The 17,744-nt window shown below is 36.0% G+C and overlaps 1 pseudogene; it reads right to left on the bottom strand.

The window, feature by feature from the left end:
- Positions 1 to 7,044: 7,044 nt before the first annotated feature.
- On the bottom strand, positions 7,045 to 14,806 carry LOC116470535 (protein RUFY3-like; annotated as a pseudogene).
- Between the last annotated feature and the right edge of the window lie 2,938 nt (positions 14,807 to 17,744).

Below are 17,744 nucleotides of genomic sequence, written 5' to 3'. Positions count from 1 at the left end.
TGGTGTTTTGAACTGGGAAAAATTCAGATTCACAGAGACTCTACTCAGACATTTTATCAAAAAGAGTCAGACTACCCTGCATGACTAGTTTGATTGCAAAAGAGCAGAGAAAAAATAGCTACGGCAGACTACACAATCTGATCTATTTTGTAAGGATCCAATCAATTCAATGACTAGGTCATGCTCTGGCTTCTAGGAGCAAAATTAATACTTCTTGTTTGAAATGATTCCTACATTGCATGTGAATAAGCCTAATCTTTTTCATACACACACACACACACACACACACACACACACCTTGGGAACAAATATATAAATTTCTTCATTAAAATAATAGTTTTACAATATTTACTCCCACCTTAGACTTTCATTCTGTATACTGTGTCTCTTTCATCTACTTCTGGCCAACTCATGAATGAACAATTTTTACAGAGTTCAGGATCTCCCTGTGAAGTTCCTCTTTCTGTGGCTTACATTTCTGCTGTTGGCAATTGAGTACCAGAGACAGCTCAATCTGATGCCAACTTTGGCAGCACTGAACTGAAGCAGTTTTCCAACATATTTGACTCGGATCAACTCTTCTCCTCTGTTGATTTGTGTCCTGAGAGAACACAATTATAGGTAACAGCAAAAGGGGAATTTAAATTTCTCCTTTACTTGAGTCCCCATTTACCTTTGCAAGAGCAAGAATTAATTGCATCTCAAGCCGTACTTCATAACTCAATCTTTTTTCTTGGATCCCTTATTAAAATACTACAAAGTTATTGCTAGTGCACAACGACCTTCTGCTCCGAGAGCTCGATCTGCAGGGAATGGGAATAGAACTGCTTTGGGTTGGCAGAAAATGTACTATTTGAATCGTTGCCCAATAACCAGAGACAGAGGTACTAAAGCAGATGATGTGTAAGCAGGTGCTTTTCAGGCCTCAGTGACACCATTAGGAGCTCTGGTTGGAACCAATCTTCGTTCTGCCAGTTCCCCCACAGTGCACAGCGAAGTGTATTCTTTTGCTTTCCAACACCAATGTGCTGGTGGATGCATGTTTTATATTTTATAAATTGGAAAAGTTTGAGATTCCTTACCCAGCTTTGTACAAAATTGCTGAACATTTGTTCTGGTGCCAAGTCTATGCCCATGCAGTTTGAGGAGTTAACTGTAACAGCGTATCTGTTTTGCTTCTTGGAAAATATAGCTCATAGTGGTTGTATTAGTTTTCTATTGCTGATGTAACAAATTGCTACAAATTAAGGCGCTTAAAACAAAACCACGTTATTATTTTATCATAGTTCTGTTAGCAATCCAGCACATATCTCACCCGGCTAAAATCAAGGTGTTAGCAGGTCCACGTTCCCTTTTGAATGCTCTAGAGAAGAATCCCTTTCCTTGACTTTTCTAGCTTCAGCAGGCCACCCATTTCCCTTGCCTCTTGGCCCTCTTTCTCCATCTTCAAAGCCAACAACTGCTAGGCTAGACCTTCTGACGTCACATCACTCTAACATTCCTTTTGTCTTTTGTTCTCAAAACTCTTTCTTTGATCTTCTTCAACCTCCTATTTGCACTTTTTTTTTTTTTTTTGAGACCGAGTCTTGCTCTGTCACCCAGGCTGGAGTGAAATGGCACGATCTCGTCTCACTGCAACCTTCACCTCCTGGGTTCAAGTGATTCTCCTGCCTCAGCCTCCCAAGTAGCTGGGGTTACAGGCACCCTCCACCATGCCCAGCGAATTTTTTGCATTTTTTAGTAGAGACGGGGTTTCACTATGTTTGTCAGGCTGGTCTCGAACTCCCGACCTCAGGTGATCCACCTGCCTCAGCCTCCCATGGTGCTGGGATTACAGGCCTGAGCCACCGTGCCTGGCTCCTATTTGCACTTTTAAGAATGCTTGTGATTGGATGTTACACCACATGGCAAAGGGAAATTAAGTTTTTGGATGAAACTAAAGTTGTCAATCACCAGAAAAAGTGATTATTCTGGATTATCAAGGCAGCTCCCATCACAAGCATCCTTAATAGGATAAGTTTTTGTAGATAAAATAACCTTAATAGGATAAGGATGCTTGTGATGGGATCTGCCTAGATAATCCAGAATAATCACTTTTTCTGGTGATTGACAACTTTAGTTTCATCCAAAAGCTTAATTTCCCTTTGCCATGTAGTGTAGCATACTCATAAGTTTCATGGGGCAGGATATGAACATCTTTGGGGGCTATATTCTACCTACCACAGCCCTGGTTATCCACATGTTTCCCCTATCCTTGGAAGAATTTCTTCACCTCTGACTGTAATCCTAATTACTATTTTTTAAACTAAAAGGTAATAATAATAATAATGGAATATTAATATATCATCTATTTATTTCACATTTCTAGACAGAAATCCTATCAAGAAAATGTTCTATACTATTCTTTCGGCTAGCACAGCTTATAGGGAGCAGGAAGAGAAAAAATATCAGAGTTTATAAGACCATGGTGCAATATCTTTCTGTAACCTGTATATTGTTGTATCTTTTAATTCCCAGTCAACAGAATGGGGCTTCTCAAATTCACACAGTTTAATTCCCAAGAACTATCGTAGAACTGTTGGTGAGAGTGAAGATCCCTGGAAAACAAAATCCTAGTGATTTTTAAAATAGTATTAAAGTAAGAAACACTAAATACGTGTAAACTATTTGGAAATTATGCTTGGTCTAGGAAGCTCTTTTATGTCTTATTTATTTGTTTTTTATCTACAAACTTACTTCTATGTAGCAAATTATATAGAAGTAAGTTTTTGTAGATAGAAAACAAACTCCTGTCTCTCTCTCTACATATATATAATATACACACACACATATATGTAGCAACTATTTTATCATGCTTAACATTAATACTCAAGGACCAAATTTTAAAATTACAAATTAAATTGCATTTTTCCAAGAGGAAGAAATCTGAAGTTTTATTCTAAAAATAAAGTATGCAAATGTTATTAGAGAAAAAATGACTTTTTAAATGAGACACATTGCCATGAAGATGAGACTGAAAATTTCTTTAATTTTAGCACCAGCACTTGAAGGGACAGTGTGCTATTTGCTTTGAACACTTAAGGCTAAAATTGTGTTTTCTTCTCTCACAACCAATTAGATGAATGTGAATTTTTAAATGAAGCATTAAAAAAATACAGTTCCATAATTTCAAAAAGTTTTAGCATCAATAACAATGCTAGAATATGGGGTTCATTTTTCTTTATAATCTATAATCATAATGCTAATATACCTGTTCTTAAATCATATAGTATAAATAAAGGGCTGAGGGACTGGGAATATACCAGTCTATCTATATCTATCTATATATATGTAGATATATATTTATACAATCTATATCTCTCTATATATAGATAGTTATATCTGGTACAGTTAACTGACTGTCTCCTATTGACAGTAGTGCTAAAATATTCAATATCCTTTTAAATCTTTTATGTTTCGCCACACTTGGGGAAAATCTTCCACCATATGTTCCATCTATGTAATTTGATTATATGGAAATAGTTATTGAAATAAAACACTTAAATATCATATACATGTAAGTTAACAGTTTATAAGCGCACATCTTAATGACTTCCAGGAATTGAACAGAGTTGTGTAAACAGCACACAGATCAAGAAACAAAGTGTTAACAGTGCTCCGCACTCAGAATAAGTCACCATAGACCACTCTGCATCCTTCAATTATAGCTTTAACATACGTTCCTGATATTTTCAGATTGCACATTTGTCTTTATCACTTAACTAAAGAGGAATATGGAAGCAAAATGATTGAGTGTCACTCTGACTTCAAATTGCTAAGTTCAAACCCTGGATCTGACATTTATAATGTGTTGACCTAGGACATGTTATCAGCCTCAGTTTTTCCATCTGTAAAAATGGGAAATTTTAGCTCTTATCTCATAGGTCTATTGTGACTATCAAGTAGATTAATGCAACAAAAGCCCTTATAATCATGTCTTAAGTAAGCTCAATAAATATTAGTTCTTTATTATCTTTGTCGTGTGGTAGAGCTCTGTCCAGGATAGAATGTGTTACCTTTATGTCACATCATTATATGTGAACAAAACCTTATTTTATTCTACTATAAGACTGCTGTGGATTTTTTCTTTCAGTTTCTTTTCATAATAATCAAGGGCTTTATTTCCTATTTATATCCTATTACATTCCAGCTCAAATTCCAGAATCCTAAAAAGTATTTTGTCCTTTTCTCTCTGTTTACATTTCCAAGTACACAGAGAACATTAGCTCATTTCTGTTGACTCTTTTTTTGTTTTTTAAATGTGGTCTTTGGGAATCTCCTATGCCATTGAGAATGATGTGCTTCAGAGAGTTGTCTTCTATGATTTCTGTTGTCAAAGTAATTGTTTTTGTTCATTAATCTGCGTCTTTAGTCAGGGGCTGACAAACTTGTTTGAATACTGAATGCATAGTTTATCAGTTATAAAGGAGAAATTTGCCTTAAAAGAGTATAAATCTTGATAGGGCAGGAGACAATGTGTAATTGAAATTTTAAGCAAGCTTCATCAGCTAGATTGCTGAGAGTCATACCTGTGTCAGGAAGTCAAGAAAAGATGAATGTCAGGATAATCAGTATGAAATATGTCTAAAACCTGGAGTGAGAAACATGGATTTGATTTAGAAATTTGGACGTGGAAATAATTTTCTTTAACAAATGTTATGTATGCCAACATCATTTAGATACATCTTTCATTCAGAAAATATAGAAGACTTTAGGTTTTGAGTGAAAGATTTGAGTGTCTTATATCTGATTCCAGAAAATTCTCACTGTTTAGTAGAATAGATAGAGCTAGTTTAACCCCATCAAACCAATGAGAAAATATGAATTTAATACCAAACAACTTAAGTGTTTATGATTGTATCATAAAGGTCTCAGAGTAGACAATGACCAAGCAGACATTTAAAATAATCCTATATGAGGGCTTTTCAATTTCGATTTTTATTTCTTTATTATTTACATGCGTAAAATATAGATCCCTTGTCAATGACAATTTTACAGATAATTCATTTATTTGCTTGAAAGCTACTCACTTGTTTCCTCTGAGAAGACTAATAATAAACCTCATTATTTTTAAAATAAAAGAATTGATTAAACGTAATACAGTTGTTGATTTTAAAAATCCATTTGTGCAGAAGCATTTAGCTGAAAATAAAATCATATATTCTGTCATATTTCAATGATCATAGGGACATATAACTAGACTGAGTTGCCCTCTCATTTAAAAAGAAAATGATTAGATATTCTTTCCCATAAGGAATTCTGCAATATTAATTAAATGTGTGATATAAAGAGCTGGCATACTTTTTTTTTAGAATTATTTGATTTTATTTTTCCCTAGAACTCTTAAACTTCAGCTTCACCAAGTAACAGGCTGACTTTTGGAATAACAACTCTTTCCCAGGCTGTAACCCTTTCCAGAAGACAGAATTTATTAAATAACACGGTTCCCGGATGTTTCTACCCCAGAATTCTAAACCAGTCACAGAATCATTTCTTCTAAGGTCTTGATTAGAATCAAACAATCTACAGACACATGTAACAGAATAAAAATAGTATATAATGTTTCTTTCCTTCTGTTGCTCAATACACTTCCCTCTTTTCCCCCAAAGAGTTTGTTACTCAAAGTTGCGAAACCATAAGTTCTACATCCATGTAGAACTGCCAATAAAAAATATTCAGAAAAAAAATTCCACAAAGTTCCAAAAAAGCAAAATTTAAATTTGCTGAACACCAAGCACTATATTGAATCCATGCAAATGAAGTGATGTGTAGGTATTTTATTAGGTATAAGTAATCTTCAGATGATTTAAAGTACACAGGAGGATGTATGTAGGTTATATGCAAATACCATATAACCCATTTTATATAATGGGACTTGAGCACCCAAGGATTTTGATATCCAGTGGGGTTCCTGGAACCAATCCCCCATGGATACCAAGGGATGACTGTATTGCCCTTTCCAAGAAAGCTTCTATCAGCTCTGATTCATGACTCAGAATAAGGAATTCCTTATTCATAAAACAATACAATAAGTATTCTGAGCTAACTGTTCTCAGCCATCAACAAATTAAACTTGGCCACATGTGGTGGCTCATGCCTGTAATCCCAGCACTTTGGAAGCCAAGGCAGGAGGGCTGCTTGAGCCCAGGAGTTTGAGTCCAGCCTGAGCAACCAATGAGACCCCATCACAAAAAAAAAAAAAAAGAAAAAAAAAAAGCCAGTCCCAGCTGCTTGGGAAGTTGAGGTCGGAGGATTGCTTGAGGCCCGGGAGGTCAGGGGTTCAGTGAGCTGTGACTGCACCACTGCACTCCAGTTGGGCAACAAAGCAAGACTCTGTCTCAAGAAAACAAATTAAACTTGTTTGACTCTATATTTGACTTTGCTTTAATCAAAATCTTCTATTTGCAAAAGCCAAACCCTATTTTAAAACTCCTTACAATTTCCATTATGACTTGGAGAGGACGGAGGGAATGGGGAAGAGTTGGTTTGTTTTGTGGAAGGAGATTCTGAAAAGGGCAGTTATTTACTTTGAAGTCATTAAATAGAAAAACAAATGTTCTTTGTTTTGATAATGAAAACCCTTGTAGATAAAGACCAAAAGTTTCTGGTTCTGAAATTATATTATAATATTGTTTTCAATACATTCAGAATTTATATTACTCTTGAATTTCTTTTCCCTGAGATTGGATTCACAGTTTCATAGAGATACTTTAAAGAGGTAGTTAGTAGGGGTGAAGAGGAAACAATGTTTGTGTCTAACAGCCCCTGGGCAAATATGTAACATCTGTCATTTTGATCTCAGCATCTCTCTCTCCCCCTTGAATCTGCAAATGTTATAGAAGGAGATGATTGTTTTCCTTTTTATTCTTATTTGCTTGGACTCTTTCTTCTACTATATCCACCCCAGCATTATTATCACTAATCATAAAAATGAATTGCCCTTCCAAAGATATGCTATAAAGCAAACCTTCAATGTCAGGTTGTTCAGATTTAGAAGAGAAGGGCTCAAGTGAGTTCACTTTTATTCATACAATTTTTAGGGAAAACAAGCAAAATTTCCAGTAACCCCAAACACTGCCTTTTCTCCCTGGATCTAGTTAATTACTCTCAACTCATTAGTTGACTCTAATGACTGGCTCTAGGAAATCCTGACACCTAAAACACAGGTACAGATTAACTTGCATAAATTTTTCGGTCCAGGTCTTGGCCTCCAGTCTTATGATGGCCTGGTGGAATATTGCTTCATCAGATGCTTGTGACAGGGGCTGCAAACTCGCTCAGGCTTCATAGTTGAAGGAAGAGGCAGTTCATTTGTTGAACAGGCATCACAGAAGGTTCCTCTGCAGTTCTTACACACATTCTTTGTTAGGCTGACATCTTCCTGGCATAGCTGACACACCTGTAGTTTCTCAGAGAGCAGCAGCTGATCCTGTTCATCCATAGGGTGAACATAGGGTGGGGTTGCAGTCTGTGGCTTTCTTCCAGAGGCATTTTTAGTTTAGTATTTTCCTCTTGCATTTTATGCTTCCCATCCATCTTGGATTCTAGCTTCTGGGAACCCTTTCCTGGGATACTCCTGTTGTTTTGTAATTTTCTTTCTTTTTCCTGTTTTAGTTCTAACTCAAGCTGGTTCTGCTGCCTGGTGAGCTCCTTGACTTCCAGATGCAGGCTGTTGATCTTATCTTCAAAGTCCTGTTTGAAGAGCCAGTTGTCCAACTCAGCAGACTGACAGCTTTGCTCAGCCTGGCACAGTCTTTGTTCAAGTTGTTTAATGATAGCAGCCATCTGATTAGTCTTCTCTTCCAAGCTACTATGTAGTTCACTTTTCTGTTTTACTCCTAAGTCTGAACTCTGCAGCTTAAAGGCAAGTTCATGCTTGAGGGGCCTGAGATCATCCAGCTGCTGCTGAAGAGATACCAGGGCATCCTGCTTCCCACAGACATCCTTCTCCAGCATCTTCATATCTCCTGCCTCATGCTGATCTGCATCTCCAGTTTTTTCAACATCCAGTGGTAATTGTGTCTCTTCTTTTAAATGCTTTATTGCTTCATTTGGTGCTTGCTCTTCTGCAGTTCTGTCTTGCTTGGGACCCTTTTAACTGGATTCCAGTATGTAGGAACTTTCCTCTTTAACTCACTACATTTCTTCTTGTAAGGTAATAATTCTGGTGTTTGCAACTGCAAGCTCCTCTGTCAGTTTAGTGTTGGATTTTTCGAATGCATCTACTTTTGCCTGCAGGTTATTTACAGTAGCATTCAAATGTCTGTTCAGGTCTTCTACAAAGTTCTTCTGGTCCAGAATCGCAGTAAACTGACTGTCTCCTTCACTACCTTTACTGCTGTTCCCGTCCTTGAGATACATTGAAAAATCTGTAACTCCAGCCTGAGAGTCCAAGTCTTCTCCTTTCACACAGAAATTGGCATCAGTTACGTTCAGACCCACCAACAGGCCAGCAATTATGGCTCCTTCTTCTTCCATCATAAGGGCACTGGGTTCGTAGAATTCACTGAGAAGTTATTTCTTACTGATCAAAGCTTTCACATATTTGAAAGTTTCTTTTGCATTAATGCCAAACGAAGGCAGGCTCTTCCTCTACCTACTGGCGTCTTAAGTCCTGGAAGATCTTTAACACTTGCTGTTATCTCTGCTGCTCCTGGAACAAGCTTTTCTACCAGTTCTAGAGCCCCCCAGAAGGATATATTTTGTCCAAGAAAAGTTTTCTTTTTTTTTTTAAGCCTTTAAGCCATGTTTCAGACAGTGCTCCATCACCACAAAGAATTGCTGAAGAAGTGCATAGTCAGAGCCAAGAGTCCTCTCCAGGTTCAGAGCTAATTCAGTCAAGCCCCTGATGCTCAGCTTGGCCGTGTTCATGAGGTTCATGTGTTCCTTAGCCGTGAGGTAATTAGGATGGTGCTTGCCGCTGCCGCCGCAGCGCTGCTGCTCAGGTAGCTCAGCAGCAGGAAGGGTAGCAGGGAGCAGGCGACAGCGGGGTCCTCCAGGAGCACTGCTGCTCAGCGGCGGGCGCACTCCGAAGCCGGCTCCTCCATCGCCTGGGTACAGCAAGAAGAAGGGGGCGGCCACTGGCAAGGCAGCCTCCGACTGCCCGGGGGTGGGGAGGCCGGTGGCGGCCCCTTCTCGCCCTCTCCTATAAGCAGTTTTATAAGCTGAGACTAGAAAAAAAAGAAAAGAAAAGAAAAGAAAAGAAAAAATCAGTCTCTATTTTATATGCGTATAATTTTTTTTTAACCAAAAACTCATTATGGACAAAACAAAATACTGCCATCCCACTCCAAATTATCTCTGCATCATGCTCACAACCTCAGCACAAAGTTCAATAGAGCTTTATTGGATATGTTGGCTTCAATCATTGAGTGCAGTAATGATGAAATTTCGTCAGTTTTTGTAAACATTCTCTGAGGCCAGCTAAAACTCAGGCTGTTCTGAGGGTTACACTAATTTTGAGAAAGGCTCGCAATGAAGATCCCTTTTTTTGTCTACCTCAGAAAAAATATATAGGTTTAAAATCCAGAGTTCTTTGTCAATGTCACACATCTAAAACCTAGATACACAGGATAATTACTTTATCGCTATGGCAATTAATATATAAATATTTTAGAATATTAGGAAAATTTAGAAAGTTTTGCTAGTGCTGTTTGCCTTCATTAGGAAATGCTTAAACAATAAATTGATAAAGGCAGATTGTTAAAAAATTAATCTGTGATATTAAAATTTATTTCCAATTATGTTTTATGGGAATTGTATTCTATTTTTTGTATTTTTACCACAGTCTTTTATTATACTATATATAAACCTGTATTTAATATCATATATGTTTATGTCTTTGACATTTGAGAGATCCCTATTTTTATGAAATAATCAGCTTTGTAAATATTTCTTATTGTATTTTAAATACTTGGTTCTAAATTACATGAAATGTCAGTTTTAAGTATGGTTTTGTGGACAATTAGACACACCAAAAAGTCACCACCACAGAATTATTGCTTAGTGAGAGGCCTTTAGCATGGAAATTGTTAAAGTAAACTTCTCTAACCACAATGGTTGAATGACTTATTCACAGTGGTAATGGAACTATTTGGGTCACTTTCAGAAAAAATGTATATATATAATTATATTACTGCAATTGCAATACATCACTGTATTATTAAAAATGGAAATTATATTTTTACTACTTTTTTGCCTCTCTTAACCCACCCCCACAAAACAAGGTCCTACTAATTTAGCAAGAAAGTTGACAAGTTACATTTTAATCTGATGCAAGAAAATTTAGACTATTCAAGTATTATTTTTAATTCAAAACAAAGAATATGTGTGTCTTCCTCACTTTGTGAGATTGAGATAGCATTGAAAATCATCAAATAATTTTTATGTAAAGTTGCAAATTTTAAAAAATGTATTGAAATGCTTTCAAAGCAATATTTTAAACATGTTTTGAATGTGTTGCCATACACTGTGATTTACATAAGCAAATCTCACCAAAAACAATGATTAATGTACTTATCATTTTCATTTTAGTGATGAAAAAATTTTGGATTCTTCCACATGGCCTCTAAGAGTGCTATCCAATTCAAAAGGGAATTTTTAATAATTAACCATTCAAAATCTTTAAATGCTTGATGTATTGTAAATGCTTATAGAACTTCAAAAGAGGAAGGGAACCTATAAGTTAGTAGAAAAGAAGGTTAAGTTTCATGGTTACTAAAAATATTTGCGAGAGCTGGATTAATATGCAGTATACATTTCCTGACAGAATTAATTAAAAACAATTTTTAAGGATATTAAATATGAAGGTGTTAAACAGTGGGAAAAGGAGTAGCTTTTCCAAGAAAAAAAAAAAATGATGCTTATGCTGGACAGGGTGGGCAGGGAGAAATTCAGATTCTTTTGAAAATGTAAGTACAATATAAAAAGCACATACACAACATTTAGTTTGGTCTTTGGATTTGTTTTCTTTTCTAGTTTTAGCAACTGAAGTCCAATGTTGTTTTAGTGACTGGGCATGATTATACTTATCCACATCTTTCCCAAAAATGTATGCATAAATTTTCTGTCTTCACTTATATTTTATATCTATGCTATCATATTTGGCAGAAAATTATTCTCTACATAGGCATTGTAGCATTTTACGTAATTCTAATTAGACATATATCATGACATATATGGTACAGCACATCCTGGAACTATTGCTAACAGTAAAATTTTGCTGAGAAAGTAAGATGAGAATCTTAGAAGCTTTGATTATCAGATGCTGAGGACAGCTGTGGTATTAAAAGCTAACAGTTTGAAAACAATAATCTACTGAGAAAATGATGGTATGGAATGACCATATGCATTATGCTATGTAAAAAGAAAGCATATAGACACACACACACACACACACACACACACACTAGCTATAGAAACAGAGACATATTTATGTGATAACACCTCAGTTTTTCTTTAACATAGTTGGTTTTTCCTTTTTTCCCTCATTACTTCTGACAAGTTCAGTACATTGTATAGCTTTTAACCTTCAAAGTTCTTGCTAAGATTAAGTTTCACTAAGATTAAGTTTTGCTAAGATTAAGAAAAGTGCTTTTGTGCTAATATTGTTTACACTAGAAAAAGCATGAAGGTGTTTTGAGAGATTGTCAAACTCTTCTCAATATTGTCAGCCACCCCTCAATAAACATAAAATTTAATCAAAATCAGTGTACTTCATAGAAAAACCCAGCTTTAAAGTGAGCTGCCTACTCTGCTTTTGCAAAAAGCAGAAACACACAAACACACCCACACACCCCTATCCATTCCCACCACACAAATACTCCCGGACAAAAGTCTTTCACTAAACTTTACATATACAGAGATTCTAGATGCAACCATGATATAAGGAAAATTGAATCTGAATTTCAAATTTAATTTTCCCTGAATGTGTACATGGAGTGTGTATGTGTATATGAAATAATCACATGTTGCTGTTCTCAACTGATTATAATGCTATTACATAATCAATTTTATGTTGTGAACATTAATTTTTTTAAATTGACACACAAAATAATATCTGTTCATTGTGTATAACATGATATTTTGGAGTATAAATATACATTGTGGAATGATTAAATCTGTATAATTAACATACGTGTTACCTCACATGGTTACCTAACCATAGTTACCGTGTTGTACAATAGATGTCCTGAACTTTTTTCTCTTCTCTAACTGGAATTTTGTATCCATTGACCAACGTTTCCCCAACATCTACCCCTACCAACCCAGTCCCTGGTATCACTCTCCTGTTCTCTACTTCTGTGAGATTAACCTTTTTTAGAATCCACATATGAATTAGATAATGCAGTATTTGTCTTTCTGCGTCCGACTTATTTCACTTAGCATAATGTCCTTTAAGTTTATCCAGACTGTCCTTCTTTAGATAGCTGAATAGTATTCCAGTGTGTACATATAAATATTTTCTTTTCTCTTTAATCTGTTAGACACTTAGGTTATATCTTGGTTATTATGAATAATACTAAAACAAACATACCAGTGAAAATATTGCTTCAACAGACTGATTTCATTTCCTTTGGATGTATACCCAGTATTGGGAATGCTGGGTCATGTGGTGGTCTTATTTTTAATTTTTTGAGAAAGCTCCATATTGTTTCCATAATGGCTGTACTAGTATACATTCCCACCAACAATGGGCAAATATTTCCTTTCCTTTACTTCCTTGCCAACACTTAGCTCTTGTCTTTTGATCATAGCCATTCTAACAGGTGCTTGGTCATATCTTGGTCATATCTCACTGTGGTTTGGATTTGCATTTTCCTGATAATCAGTGATGTTGAATATTATATTTTATGTACCTGATTGCTATTTGATTGTTGTCTTTGGAGAAATGCCTATTCAAGTCCATTGTACAGTTTTTAATTGAGTTATTTCTTCTTTTGCTGTTGACTTGCTTGAGTTCGTTCTATATTACATATATTAACCCCTTATTAAATACATAGTTTGCTAATATTTTTCCTATTCAGTAGGTTGTCTTTTTATTCTGTTGATTGTTTTCTTTGTTGCGAAGAAGCTTTTTAGTTTGATGTAATCCCATTTGTCTATTTTTGCTAGTGTTTCCTGTGCTTTTGGGGCCATATTCAAAGTTATTGCCCAGAACAATGTAATGGAGATTTTTTCCCTATTTTTTCTAGTAGTTTCATAGTTTTGGGTCTTACATTTAAGTCTTTAATTATTTTTGAGTTTATTTTGGTATATGGTGTGAGATAGGGTCTAATGTTTTTTTCTGCATGTGTATGTCTACTTTTCCCAATAGCATTTATTAGAGAGCCTGCCCATGCATCATTGTATGTTCTTGATGCCTTTGGTGAATATCAGTTGACTGTAAATATGTGGATTTACTTCTGGGTTCTCTATTCTGTTCCAATGTTCTATTTGTCTGTTTTTATTACAGAAATATGCTATTTTATTTACAACAGCTTTGTAGGATATTTTGATTCAGGTAATGTGATGTCTCCAAACTTTCTTCTTTTTGCTCAAAATTGCTTTGGCTATTTAGGATCTTTGTGGTTCCATAATAATTTTAAGATATTTTTCCTATTTCTGTGAAGAAAGTCATTGGCATTTTGATAGGGATTGTCTTGAATTTGTAGATTGCTTTGGATAGTAAGATCATTTTATCAATATTAATTCTTCAGCTCTATGAACACAAGAAATCTTCCCATGTATTTGTGTCTTCTTCAATATCAGTGTTTTATAGTTTTTAATGGAGAGATTTTTCACCTTCTTGATTAAATTTATTCCTAAGAATTTTATTTTTTTGTAACTATTATAAATGGGTTAGTTATACATTTTCTTTTTCAGACAATTTGCTGTTAGTATATAAAACCACATTTCCCTCATTCAGATGCTGGTACCTGCAGCAGAAATTGCTTGTGGTATGTCTGGTCCAGCCACAGCTTCAAACAGATTTTTGCATGGTGACTTTTTATTCTGCAACTTGACTGAATTATTTTATTAATCCTAGTAGTTGTTTGGTGGCATCTTTAGGGTTTTCTATCTTATAACATCATATTTGCAAAGAGAGACAATTTAACTTATTCATTTACAATTTGGATATCTTTTATTTCTTCCTCTTGCCTAATTGCCCTGGTTAAAACCTGAATTGCTATATTAAATAGAAGGAGCAAGAGTGGGCATTCTTGTCTTATTCCAGATCTGTGAGGAAAAGCTTTCAAATGTTCACTGTTGAGTATGATGTTAGCTATTGCTTTGTCTTATATAGTCTTTCTTGTGTTTAGGTACATTCGATACCTGATTCATTCAGTGTTTTTAACAATAAAATAAAATTGTATTCAATGCGTTTTCTACATCTATTATAATGAGTGTATGAATTTTGTTCCTTATTCTATTAACGTGATGTTTCACATTTGTTAATTTAGACATTGGTGGCAAGAGGCAGACAGTTTCCTAGGTGGGAAGGGGTGAGTCCCTAGTGAAACACCACCTTCAAGCCAGGGATGGCCTGAAGCTGTGGGGTTGGGCTTCCAGTTTCAGGTGAAGTCCTCCACCAGGAGTGAGAACTTCCTTGGTGCCTTTTGGTCAATCAAGTGATGCTTTATCCAGCCAGATTCAGACACTCCTTGGGACCACCTTACTGCTGGTAGGAGATACCCACTTTGGGTCTCCTCTCTGCAGACAGCCTTTTGGTCACCCAGTAAAGCTCTTCTCCACCTTGCTCACCCTCTAGTTGTCCATGTAACCTCATTCTTCCTGGACATGGGACAAGAGCTCAGGACTGTCAAACAGTGGGCATGAAAGGGGCTTTAACACATTTCTGGCTGGCTCACCAGGCTGTGGGTGATGACATGCTCCCAGATCGTGGGAATGAAAAGTGATGACCCTTCTGGGGGCCCAGACCTCAGGACTCCCTGAGCCAGAGCTGTAACACTATAGCCCTCTCACCCTTTGCTGGTGCTGGGTGGCTGACTCGCACAACATGAAGCAGTGGTGAGGCTGGACCATCCCAGGAGCCACTGGCCAGAGCAGGGCAGTAAGACTGAAATAGCTGTAACACAAACGGGCCTGCAACAAACCCACCCCCTCACTTACCATGCTGCAGATGACAAAAAGAAGAAAGAAAAAAAGAGCTGTATCCCTTCTGGGAGTTCAGACCTCAGGGCTTCCTGAGCCAGGGCTGTGACATGCCCTAATACACTCTTTGGGACTCTGCAGTTCCTGGCATCTCTGAGCTTTCAGGCACCACCACATTTCCCTCATTCAGATGCTGGTGCCTGCAGCGGAAGTTGCTTGTGGTATGTCTGGTCTAGCCACAGCTTCACACAGAGCCAACGCCTGTGCCAGTGCCTGAAGCTGCCTGCCCCACTGCAGCAGCTGACATGAATGACTGTTCACAGCGGCCGGACTCCACGTTCAGTCACTCACACACGTCTTGCTGCTGTGCCTGGCTTGCCCTTGGCAGGTGTGGGATCCAGGTCAGTAGTGTGAGCCAGGTGCAGCCTGCTGGGCTGAGTGGGTGGAACAAGCCCAGCAGGCATGATCAAAGCTCAAGCAGAGGCCCCACCAACCACAGAGGTTTCTGTCTGGTGAAGCGACACCCAAAGGATCCTGTGACAGTATGTTGAACCATTCCTGCAGCCCTGGATTTAGTACCATTTGGTCATGTTAATGATCTTTTTTCTGTCCTGTTAAATTCAGTTTGGCAGAAGTTTGCTGAGGATTTTTGCATCTATATCCATCAAGGGGTCTCAGCCTGCAGTTTTCTTTTTTTGTGATATATTTGGTTTTGCATCAGGCTTAGCTGGCCTCATAAAATAATTTTGTAAGTATTTCTTCCTCTTTTTTTTTTTTTGGAAGAGTTTGAGGAGAATTAGTATTAGTTATTTAAATGACTGATAGAATTCAGCAGTGAAGTGGTCAGGTTTTTGGCTTTTCTTTGATTTGAGGCATTTTATTACTAATTCAACATCCTTACTTGTTACTGGTCTCTCGCGAGTTTCTATTTCCTTCATAATTCACTCCTGGTAGGTTGTATGCATCAAATAATGTATCAATTTCTTCTATATTATCCAATTTGTTGACATATAGTTGTTCATAATGGTTTCGTGATACTTTGTATTTCTTTGTATCAGCTATAATGTCTCCTTTTTCTTTCTGATTTTATCTCTTTTTTGTTTTTCTTAGTCCAGCTAAAGGTTTCTCAATTTATCTTTTCAGATAAACAACTCATAAACTTGTTGATCTTTTATATTGTTTTTCTAGTCCCTACTTCATTTATTTCTACTCTAATTTTTATTATTTTCTTTCTTCTACAAAGTTTGTGCTTAGTTTATTCTTGTTTTTCTGGTTCCCTGAGATGCAACATTAAGTGTTTTATTTGAGATCTTTTTTTCTTTCTTGGTGTAGCTATGTGTCGCTATAAACTTCTGTCTTTGAACTGATTTTGCTGTATCCCATAGGTTTTGGTATGTGGTTTTTTTTTTTTTGTCTCAATAAATTTTAAATTTTTCTTTTAGTTTCTTCATTGACCTATTGGTTGTTGAAGAGCATGTTGCTTAATTTCTACATATTTGTGAATTTCCTGAAGCTTCTCCTATTATTGATTTCTTGTTTTATACCATTGTGGTCAGAAAAAATACTCAATAAAAATTTTAAAATCTTACATTATTCAAGAATTGTTTTGCGGCCTAACATATAATCTATCCTAGAGACTGTCTCATGTGCAGTTGAGAAGGTTGTACATTCTTCAGCTGTTGGATGGAATGTTTTGTATATGTCTGTTAGGTTCATTTGATCTAGAATGTAGATTAACTCGGATGTTTATTTATTTTCTGTCTAGATGACCTGTTCATTGCTAAAATTCTGGTGTTTAAATTCCCTACTAGTATTGTATTGTTGTCTAGCTCTCCTTTCAGAAATATTTACATTTGCTTTATATATTTAGGTGCTCCAATATTCAGTATATATTTATAAATATAGTATCATCTAAATGAATTTACCCCTTTATTATTAAATAATGCCCTTCTTTGTCTCTTTTTACACTTTTGAAAGTCTGGTTTAGTTGCTATGGATACAACCACTCTTGTACTCGTTTAATTTTCATTTACATGAAATACCTTTTTTTCTATCCCTTTTATTCTCTGTGTGTCCTTAAAGGTGAAGTAAGTCTCTTGTAGGGAGCATATAGTTGGTTCTTTTTGGTAATACGTTGAGCCACTCGGTCCTTCGTTTGCAGAATTTAATTCATTTAATTTAAAGTAATTACTGTCTGGTAAGAACTTATTACTGCCATTTTATTAATTGTTGTCTAGTTGTTTTGTATATTTTTCATTCTTTTCTTCTCTTGCTGTCTTTTGATGCTAAGCAATTTCTATAATGGTATGCTTTGATTTCTTGCCTTTTTATGTATTTTCTATTGCTTTTGTTTGGTTCTTATTATGAGGCTGGCAAAAAGTTCTTATAGTTATAAAAGGCTATATTTAGTTGAAAACAATTTAACTTTAATTGCAAAAAAAAAAAAAAAACTGTACACCTCTACTCTACTCCACACAACATTTTGAATTTTTGATGTCACCATTTATACATGTTTATAAATTTCCTAGTCTGTAAAAAATTACTGTGGCTATTATTAGTTTTAATTGTTTTGTCTTTTAACCTTCATACTAAAAACATAATAGATTTACAGA

This window comes from Hylobates moloch, unplaced genomic scaffold, assembly GCF_009828535.3.
Source record: "Hylobates moloch isolate HMO894 unplaced genomic scaffold, HMol_V3 SCAFFOLD_6, whole genome shotgun sequence".
NCBI classification, from domain to species: Eukaryota; Metazoa; Chordata; class Mammalia; order Primates; family Hylobatidae; genus Hylobates; species Hylobates moloch.
This window is presented reverse-complemented; position numbering and strand designations above follow the sequence as displayed.